Genomic DNA, 10,809 nt, shown 5'->3' on the forward strand with positions numbered 1-10,809 from the left:
TGTTTTTCATAAAAAGTGTTTTTGATCGAGTTTTGGAGCAAAAAAGGGCAAAAATCACTGGTTTTGGTCGTAACCTGCGAGGGGGTAGCGGTCAACAACTAGGGTTTCCGAGGAGTTCACGGCTCGGAGTATACGGCTCAGCAGTTTGCGGCTCGGTCTCGCACGTTTCCTGATTCTGAGTTCTCGGCCTCGCAAGAACCCACGACCTCAGTTCGCATTCCTTTAGTGCTTTATCCAACTCAGCTACCTAATCACTTGTTACATTCCATCGAAAATTAAACTATAACCCGTCTTTTTCGCAGCAAGTTTTCCTATTTTGATACTTTTAACCCAAAATTCAATTCCTTTTTCATCCAAAATTTAAAAAAAATTATATAAAATAAATAAATAAAATAATAATAATAATAATAATAATAATAATAAATAATTAAAAAAATTATTTTTGACTTTTTATTTAAAATTTTGACTTTGACTTTCAAGTTTGATCTTTGATTTTAAACTTTGACTTTTTCGTTTAACTTTTAAACTTTCAAATTTAGCTTTTCGGGTTGGCTTTTAAGTTTGACTTTTAAGTTTAATTTTTTAAATTTGACTTTTAAGTTTGACTTTTAAGTTTAACTTTTTAAATTTGACTTTTAAGTTTGACTTTTGAGTTTAACCTTTTAAATTTGACTTTTAAGGTTGACTTTTGAGGTTTATAATCAAAGGGTTTGACTTTTAAGTTTTATTTTAGCTTCTAGTTGTGCTTTTAATTGATTTTAAGGTCTACGAGGGAGTTGAAAACATGAAAGAGAGTCGTCTAGATATGTTAAGACAAAATTTCAACATTTTCGATTATATCCCTGGAGAAACCCTTGAAACTCAGTTGCAGCGATTTACTACACTCACTAATAAGATGAATATAGCCGGGATCTTCTTGACTAAGTCCGAGATAAACAAAAAGCTGCTAAATTCACTTTCGAAATCGTGGGATATGAACGTGGCTATCATCAAGAAGATAAAAGATCTCAATCATCTTAGTCTTGCTGATGTAATTCAAGAACTTGATGCTTTGAAGTGTAGAGAAACAATGAGTTCTGAAAACATTATGGTCACTGAAGTTACATGTACTCCAGCTTGTGAAGCTACGATTAAATTTCTTTGGGAAAAAATTGATTTATTTAAAAGAGAAGTTGAGGACTTGAGATATGAAGGATATCAACTTAGGAAAGGACAGAAACCCTTGAAGGCTGAATTAGAAGCAAAAACCAAGGGCTTTAGGAAGCTTCAGGAAGAGTATAGCAACAAGTGTGAAAATTATGATTATATTAAGAGAAAACTTGCTGCTGTAACTGAAAAACTTGACGCTTTAAAAATTAAGTGTGGAAAAACAGATATCAGTTTCAAAAATTATACTGCGTCAAGTTAGACAGTCGAGTCCTTATATGAAACCCAATTAAAATTCAAAGAAAATAAAAACAAGGGTCTAGGGTATGATAGTGTTCCTCCACCTTTCAATCATAACTACACATCCATTCCTATGACACAAGATGAAATTGACAGGGAGGCACATCTTCGATACGGAAAACCAGCTGGATTTGTGTCAGGAGGATTTATTCAGGTTGAAAATACTAATGTTTCTGCGTCATGTGCAGGTAAAGTAGCAGAAGATGAGAACAAGGAGAGCACTACTAAACAAACAAATGTCTCTTTGAGTTATGAATTTGTTGCTTCGAACTCAACTGCTGCTGAACAACCTGCCGTTGAGAAATACAGGCCACCAATTACAACGCAACGGAGTTCTTGTGGCAAGTGTGCATGGGAACAACAAGAGACAAGGCAAGGATACGCCACCAGGGGCAGGAATAAATAACTTCACAGTGAAGAAAAAGACTTTTTTTCACTGTGGAACACCTGGACACATTGCCAGAAACTATCCAAATCGCGCATACGTTCCCTACTGCGCACAAGGATGGAAAAACGCACCAAGTGGGAGATACTTCAAAAGAAACCCTTCCAGGTCACGTTCAGACAATGTTGACTGGAACGTGCAGAAGGACGAGAATTAAACCCACAAGGCAAAGAATCCGAATCCTAATGGCAAGAAGGAAATGCCTTCCAAGAAGCCAAATCCAAGAGATGCTCCAGTGAAACAAAGACCGGCTAAGTCAAAGTCAACTTGAAGATCGGCTTCAAGTTCCAAAGCAAATGCCGAGGCACCCATCAGATCGAAAAAGAAATGGGTTAAACCCAACTACAAATGGGTACCAAAGGTTCAATCTCCCAAATCAACTAACGGCTCTAATATTTCTACATCTTCTGTTTGTGATAAACAGGACATGTCGTGGGAGAAAGTCTCGTGCAAGGATGACAAAGGTCGACCCGGTTTCAAAATGGACTAGGTTCCAAAGATGTAACGCCCGGGTTTTCAGGGCTAAGCATTTTTGTCAATGTAATAGTCTAGGTCAACTATTGTAACTCTTTTTGAAGTAATAAATATGAAATATTTGAGTATTATGTGAATTATGTGTGTTTATGTGTTTATTATTTAATTATAAATGTATAATTAATAAAGAATAAAAATGAGCGTCAAAATTAAAGTGTGAGATAATCCCGATATCTCTACATAAAGTTGTAGAATATGTCTCAAGGTTTCCGTACATATAAAGAATGCCCAAATCCGAGCTATAACGAAGAAGTTATGGCCCGCCGAAGTTTTACGGCTAAATCGGCACGACACCGGGAGACATAAATAGTGAATTTACGATAGAAGACTTTTTAGCCTTAGCAATCTAAACAAAAGTCGTAGAATGTGTTAAACTAAGAACATCGATAAAAAGAACGCCCAAATCTGACTTCGTATGAAGAAGTTATGATTTTTCTAAGATTCGGCTTAGCAGTGCACGGCCTGAAACTCGAATTTTAGTTCGAGCGGTTTTTGGCTTACGCAACGTAAATGAGAGTTGAAGATCTCATTAATAGGAAATCAACGGTAAAAAGACAGACAAAAATAGAGTCCGTATGTAGAAGTTATTAATTTTACGCAGACGTTTAACAGTATAATCTCCTTGTACTGTTAAATTTAAGATCGGTCGAGAATTAGCTGACGGTGTCAAAATGAAAGTTGTAGATATTATTATTACCTACGCGTGGATATAAAGAACGTCAAAAACGGAGGTCGTATGTGAAAGTTACGGATTTTAGAAGTCGGAAGTGTGCTGTGCGAAAATGGGTGATGTGGCACAATCTTGGCCATTGCTTTCTCCCCAAGGCTTGCCACTAGATGGTGACATGTGGCACCAAGTTCAGCCACATTTCACCCTATAAATACCACCTCTCCCACCCTCATTTTCTTCACACCTTTCCCATTCTTTCTTCTCTTTACTCTCTCTCTCTCTAGAACCTCTCTCTAGCCCTGAAATCCCCCGAAAAGCCTAGGGAACCTCCCTAGCACGAGGCGGAAGCCCCGGAGTGCTCGAAGGCTCTGAGAAGAAGAGCTTTTCGGCTCGGGAACGCTGCTCCAAGCAAAGCCCGGTTTTCTATAAAACCCGCTGTAAGTGAGCTACGCCTACGCTATTTTTAATATAACTTTTATTTAATTATAGTAACGTTATTAGGAACTTATAATAAATACTTGGGCTATTATTATGGGTTATATAAGTATTTTTTTTGACGCTTATATAATAATAATAATAGCTAGACTATTAATTAGTCTCGACGAATAATAAACTAAACTCTAGTGGTAATAATACTAGGTTTCGTCGAAGAAAAATTCTTTTTAAGAAGCGAAGCGCTGTCTGAGTTCGGAATCACCACCTTTTCCGGTGAGTGCATAGTTACCTTCAACTTACACATAGATATGAAGTATTTTATATAAATTACGTGCTATGTGTGCATATTATCTGAATACTTGCTATCTATGCTAGATGAACGTTGTTATACATGTTTTCAATGATTTAAACTGTATACGTATTTTATATCTACGAAAATGTTGGGGTAAAACATGGGTAGATGTAATAGGTGATGTGTGATAAAATGATGAGAGGCCTCGATGTTGTTGTTGTTGATCCAGTCATCTAGCGGAGTATAGATGACGACCACGGACTCTTCTAGACAGTCCAGTGGAACACTAGCAGGCTCGCAACCTGTAGGTGTTGTGAACGATGTGTTCACCGGTGTACTCCATCCCCCACATGGTTGCCTATTAGGACATTTATTGCTGAGGAATCCCCTTAGCAGTAGTGTCCGTCCCGATGATGATCCTTAGGCTAGGTCCCTTATGATAGGTGTTTAGGGACGTAAAGTGAGGATAACGGGAACGGGTAATCGGGTTATTGTTGATTGATGAAATTAATAAACTTATTGTGGGTTGAAAACCCTATGTGCTCACCAGGCTCCCAAGCCTGACCCACTCAGTTTTATGCATTACAGGTAGTGGCGCATGAGCATAGGTGTGATGTTTTGGACGAGGGATTACGGATATAGGCCTGTAGATATGAAATAATGTAGTAAGGCTTATATTGTACTGTTTATACTTTTGATCTGTACGAACATGACATCCCGAGTCTTTTAATGAAATACATTTCTATGGAAATGCTTTTGATAAATCTTTATCATATTATTGTTTTGGGACAAATTCCGCAACCCTTTTATTAAAAGATAACTCTGATTTTGAAATAAAGTATAAACAAAACCGGTCTTTTCTGGCCGTGATTTTGGGGATGTCACAAAAGACCAACTGATCCCGCTCTGTGCTGGAACAGCTTTGGAGGCATATCATCAGACTTCGGTTTGTTGGTAGTGGCTGCTCCTGGCATATGATTGGGGACATCTCTCAACTGTACAACACTCAGAACATTATTTGAGAGTATGTGTCCTTTGCGGGAAGGGAAGAAAGGAAGGGATCACTCATGGGGTTAGTGCTTAATGATATGAAGAATTTTCAGATCTGTTCTGAGATTATGCTTGCTGTTCTCAGACCTTCTGAATGCAGATTCAATCGGTAAATTACGGTTTGCGTTTTCTTCTCTATACTCCTGCGTTTTTCTTAAGCTGATTCGCTTTAAAGACTAATTTTTGTTTTAGGATAGTTTAAATTTGGCCATTTATTTTCATTTCTCTCCTATGCACAAATTTAGGGGGAGAAATAAAAACAAAAAAAAAATTAGAAAATTAAAAAAAATGGTGTAAATGAAATGTGCTTGAGGGAGATGTTTTGGGAAGTGATATTATCAAGTGATAACATGCAACCTAAGTCTGCGTACCGTACCCAATGTTGAAGGGTCTATGCTCTGACTTGATGCGTCGGTAGGCACGAAAGATTCTAAATAGACTTGACTAGGTAGAGTTGAACTTAGGAGATTTATAGACTTGATAAACTTTGACCTAGTTAGATCCGTTCAGCCTAACAATACGACGCTCGGATAGGTTAAGCAGGGAGATATATATGGGAATCTACCCGTCACATTAATTGAACCCGTACTTGGAATCGTGGCTTAACTTTTCCTTGATGTGCGGATTCTGTCCTTAATTCTGGTTGGATTGGGCGACTGGTAAATTCCGATAAATTAGGTCTGTAGAATATCATTTTCTTTCTTTCCGTCTGTTAGTCATATGTTGTCTCCTTTGCGTGACTTCCAATCTGACCTGGTACACAACATATGCAACTCTATTTCTCTACAAGTTATATATATGAAATTCCTCTTATCTGTTAGCCATATGCTGTCTCCTTTGCGTGACTTCTAATCCGACCTGGTACATAACATATGCAACCTTCTTCTTCTCAATCCCTCTGAAGTAATAAGTAATAGAATTCTGAATCTATCTTCTCTCTGAATGGTTGTCTGCTCACCCGATGTAAGGAGTACTCTGGAAGTTCTTGATGGCTGGGGCATAACAGGAAGTGGGAAACACGTTCCAGTACACTTAAAATTGAACTCATACAGATTGTCTATAGATCTTGATGCTCAATTTAGGTGGACAACAATATCCCTGGTCGTCGTCAGATGAATGGTCCTTAAGATATAGTATCTAAGGAATTAGGATCAGATATAAATTTTAGGATTTTAAGTTCACCCTGTCTTGTAACTAATAGTATGTCCTAATTTTGTCACAATTTTTCGTGTTTAAGTGGACAACAATACCGACGATCGACCAGACAAAGATGTGAATATGAAAGGTATCGACAAGTGGATTAAGGTTGTCTAAAAACTTTGATCCCAAATCATTCTTAAAGTTAGATATCATTTTATTTTTGTTAAATTTGTTCATAGTTTCTTCTAATTCAAATATTAGGAGAGAAATAAAAATTAAAAAAAAATATATTTTTGTTTTTGTTTTGTGTGCTAACTTTTCTTTTAGTTTTGTTTTGTGTTGGAAAGTGATTTCAGGTATAGATAAGTCTCATGGAGTTTGTGTTGAAGATTTCTGAGCCAAAGCCTCGTCCGTGAGCATCGAAGAATTCTCATTCAAAGGAGCAAGAAATGAATATTATTCTTTCAACATTCAATCGTTCAACCCCAGAAGCAAGGTGAAGCTGAAATTGAAGATTACGTGTCAGATTTCATTGAAGCCTCCTCAATCAGTCTGTTTCTATCTTAAACCTGCTGAAGTGATCTAGAAGATTTGTTCTCTCTGATGTTCTCTCTGAAGATTCTCAATCTGAAAGCGTTATCTTTCAAGAATCGGTACAATAAGCCTCCTCATCCAATGTGCGTTCAATGTCAAATCTTGAAGAAAAGCTCAAGTGCTCAAGATGAAGTCATTCATTGAAGATTCATATGTTCATCCTGATGCTGTGAAGAAATTGAAGGTTAAAGCTGAAGCCAAGCTCCCATTGAAGATTGACAAGAAGAGCCAACTACTTTTTAGGGGGAGCTTGTTGGGCCAATTAAGAAAAGAAAGCTATAAACCAAGGGGGATATTGTTGTTTCGGGAGTTCAGCAACACGAAGCCACCAGAGTTCGACGGGACGCAGGACCCGATTGCCGCTATGAGATGGATCTATGACATCGAGGGATGTTTCTATACGTGTTCTTGTCCAGAGCACTTGTTGGGTCAAAATATGGTTTATACTTTGCTTTTCTGGGCAATTATATTTTTCTGTAATATTTTTGGAGTTTACGGTTGAGTTTACGGCCGTAAACACCTTACGACCATAAACCCATTTACGGCCCATGTCCACCAAGCCCATATTCTCCAAGTATAAATATAGGTGTTAGGGTGAGGAGTATAGATTGATGAACACTAGAGATTTTACGGCCAGAGAGAATAAGGAGCGTATGTGTGTAATGTGTGAATCTTTTGTATCTGGATCTTAATTCTAATCAATTCATATAGAGATTCATATTATTCTTCTTCTCCTTCTCTTCTATTTGATCTGACATCATCCGTTTGATTGGGATTCCGCACCATCAAATGGATTTGATTGATACACAGGCAGATTTTGGACTTACAACACTTGAGGGTTCGGTTCGCCCTGAACCAGCTCCACTTGGGAGCAAAGGATTGGTGGAAGTTCGTGATAGCGAAATTCAGTTTGGCTGAGATTTCCGAGGTGACCTGGGAGAGGTTCACCGCTATGTTCAGAGAGGAGTATGTTCTCCCGGTGGAGAGGGAACGGTTGATTCAGGAGTTCTTGACCCTCAAGTAGGGTACTTGATGTGTGTAAATTCAACTAGTTTTATCCCTACTTTTTATTAGTAATTTGAGCACACAAAGGCAGTGAACCTGTCTTTTAAGTGGTATAGATTGATAAGTAAGGTATCGAACTCAGGGAACGAGCAATTAAACTAATAGCTAATTTTAACTAAAACAAATAATAAAAGTAAAGGGTTTTTCTCTAGTTTTGCAAGACTAGAAACTTAAACAAACTAAATTAACTAATTAACTAAAGCAACAACTATTCACCAAATTTGATAAAGATGTTTCTATTTAGGTTCAACCAATTCACTCCTATGGTTATTTAAGTTAAGGTGGATTAATTGCTATTGGTTACCAATGATATTAGTTAGGTTCATATTCATTACTCCTAACCCTTAGAAAATTAACTAATTTAAGCGTTGATCAAGTGTTTAAACTAATTAATTCCCTAGATTAATTATTTGGATTAAATAAGATTTGTAATGGTTAATTAAGTTATTAATTCAATTAACCTCTTGTTGATGGTTTCTCAAACAAGCTCACACATTAATCTTCCTATTTTCTTATTAATCTTAGTTTCATACTCATTACTTCCAAGCATACGTTTTAGCATTCACATAGACATATGAGGTTAACAATTAAGTGATGTTCATGCAACCTAATTGCCTTCCAATTAACAGAAAATAGTAGTGATTAATACATAAGGTTCTTTAACAAACTTAATTTAATAAATCACCAATAGACAATTAAACAAGAATTAATAATTAAACCATAGGAGTTCTTTGGTATTCCCCAAACAGAAACAAAAACGAGTTTAGCTCATAGTTGCAGTAGAAACAAACACAAAAACAAAGTTTATGAAAGCAAACATGTTTAATTCCTAAGTCTAAGTGGTAGAATTAACCTAATTGCTTGAATTCTTCCAACTCTTGAAGCTTAGGGTTCCTTAGCGCCTTCTGAACCTTTTAGTCGCAGCTAATTCTTCAAAAATCGCCAGGAGTAATGTCCCATGGGATAAGGATTCGTCTTTTAAAGATATCCCAAAACAGAGGGTACTCGGCGAGTAGCAGAATCAACTCGCCGAGTAGGTCCATACTTATCCGTCTTAAATTAGCAGTCGTATTTATCTTCTGGCATATCATCGTGTACTTGCCAAGTAGGGTCGATCTACTCGCCGAGTAGGTCCTTCTTTCACTCTTTAATCTTCACTCGCTTTCCCTTTTCTCCTTTTTGCCTCCAAGCATATCTTTTGGACTGAAAACACAATTCAAAGCATTTTAAGTACCTTTTGTCCATATTATTCTCATAATTAACCAAAAATAACTAAGAATATATGTTAAATAATTAACTAATTATGCACATATCAATACTGATTCTGTGGCAGTGATCACCAGGAAGTTTCATGAGAGGGTGATGTTTTTCCCTGAGCAGGTGTCATCTGAGCAGGGTCGTATGAGCCGTTATCTAAGTATGCTGAGGAGAGACATTTGGGAGTTCATGGAGAACTCGACTTACCGGACATTTTCTGAGCTCCAGGAAAATGCTCGGAAGAGGGAGATTGAGTTGGAGACTCAGGCCAGGGAGGAGGCCGAGTCACAGAGGGCGGATCGGCGACCGGCTCTATCTCAACCGGCAGCCAAGCGGGCTAGACCCGCTGATTCGAGATATGGGGGCGCGAAGGGCGCACTTGTGGGAAGTATGGTAAGAGTCATGAGGGGTCGTGCAGGGCTAGAGTATGCTATAAGTGTGGAAAGGAGGGGCATATCGCGAGGGATTGCTGTGACATCCCCATTTTCACGGCCAGAAAAGACCGATTTTGTTTATGCTTTATAAAAATCAGAGTACTTCATTTTATAAAAAGGTTGCGGAATTTGTTCCCAGAAAAACACGGTAAATACGTTATTAAAACATTTTCGAAGAAACGTATTTTTATTCATTTAAAACGTTTGGGATGTCATCGTTAATACAGAAACATAAGCATAAACAGAACTTACATGTATTTACACTAGTGATCTACATCTCTTTAAATCTCTCAGTGTAAAGTGACTTCGTATCAACACCTGTGATATAAATAAACTGAGTGGGTCAGGTTGGGAAACCTGGTGAGTACATAGGGTTTTCAACCCACAATAATATAATTATTATGTTCAATCAAAGAATCAACCCAATTACCCATCCCCGTTATCTTTTTTTTTTTTACTCTTTAAGGATTTATCCTAAGAGTCATCTATTCTTCATTCGTTTATTCCGAAGTCCCTTACTTCCAGGGTTCTAGGACTGGCACTAAATCCATAGCTGCCAATGTTCGTTCATAAAGCACTAATTCCATAGCTGCTATAGTCTATTCATCAGGTACTAAATCCATAGCTACCAGTCTTTATCTAATAGGTACTAAGTCCATAGCTACCAATGTTCAACAGGTACTAAATCCATAGCTACCAACGTCTAACAGGTACTAAGTCCATAGCTACCGGTGTTTGTCCCATAGGCACTAAGTCTATAGCTGCGAATGTATACTCACATCATCTTCTATCTATCATCATTTATCTACCCATCATCATACCCAACATATTCGTATATATAAAATACGTATACAGTTTAAATCCTTTAAAACATGTATAAAACGTTCATCCAGCATAGACAGCAAGTATTCAGATAATATGCACACATAGCACGTAGTTTATATAAAATACTTCATATCTATGTGTAAGATGAAAGAGACTATGCACTCACAACACGTAAATTATATAATAAATACTTCATATCTATGTGTAAGATGAAAGGGACCATGCACTCACAACACATAAATTATATAATAAATACTTCATATCTATGTGTAAGATGAAAGGGACCATGCACTCACAACACGTAAATTATATAATAAATACTTCATATCTATGTGTAAGATGAAAGGGACCATGCACTCACAACACATAAATTATATAATAAATACTTCATATCTATGTGTAAGATGAAAGGGACCATGCACTCACCTGAGAAGGTGGTGACTCGGTACTCGGGCAGCGCTTCGTTTACTTTAAAATAATTTCCTTCGACGAAACCTAGTATTATCACCAATAGATTTTAGTCTATTATTCGCCGAGACTAATTAATAGTCTAGCTATTATTACTATTATATAAGCGTTAAAAAAAATACTTATATAACTCATAATAATAGCCCAAGTATTT

Source organism: Lactuca saligna, chromosome 3, assembly GCF_052625555.1.
Source record: "Lactuca saligna cultivar CGN05327 chromosome 3, ASM5262555v1, whole genome shotgun sequence".
NCBI lineage: Eukaryota > Viridiplantae > Streptophyta > Magnoliopsida > Asterales > Asteraceae > Lactuca > Lactuca saligna.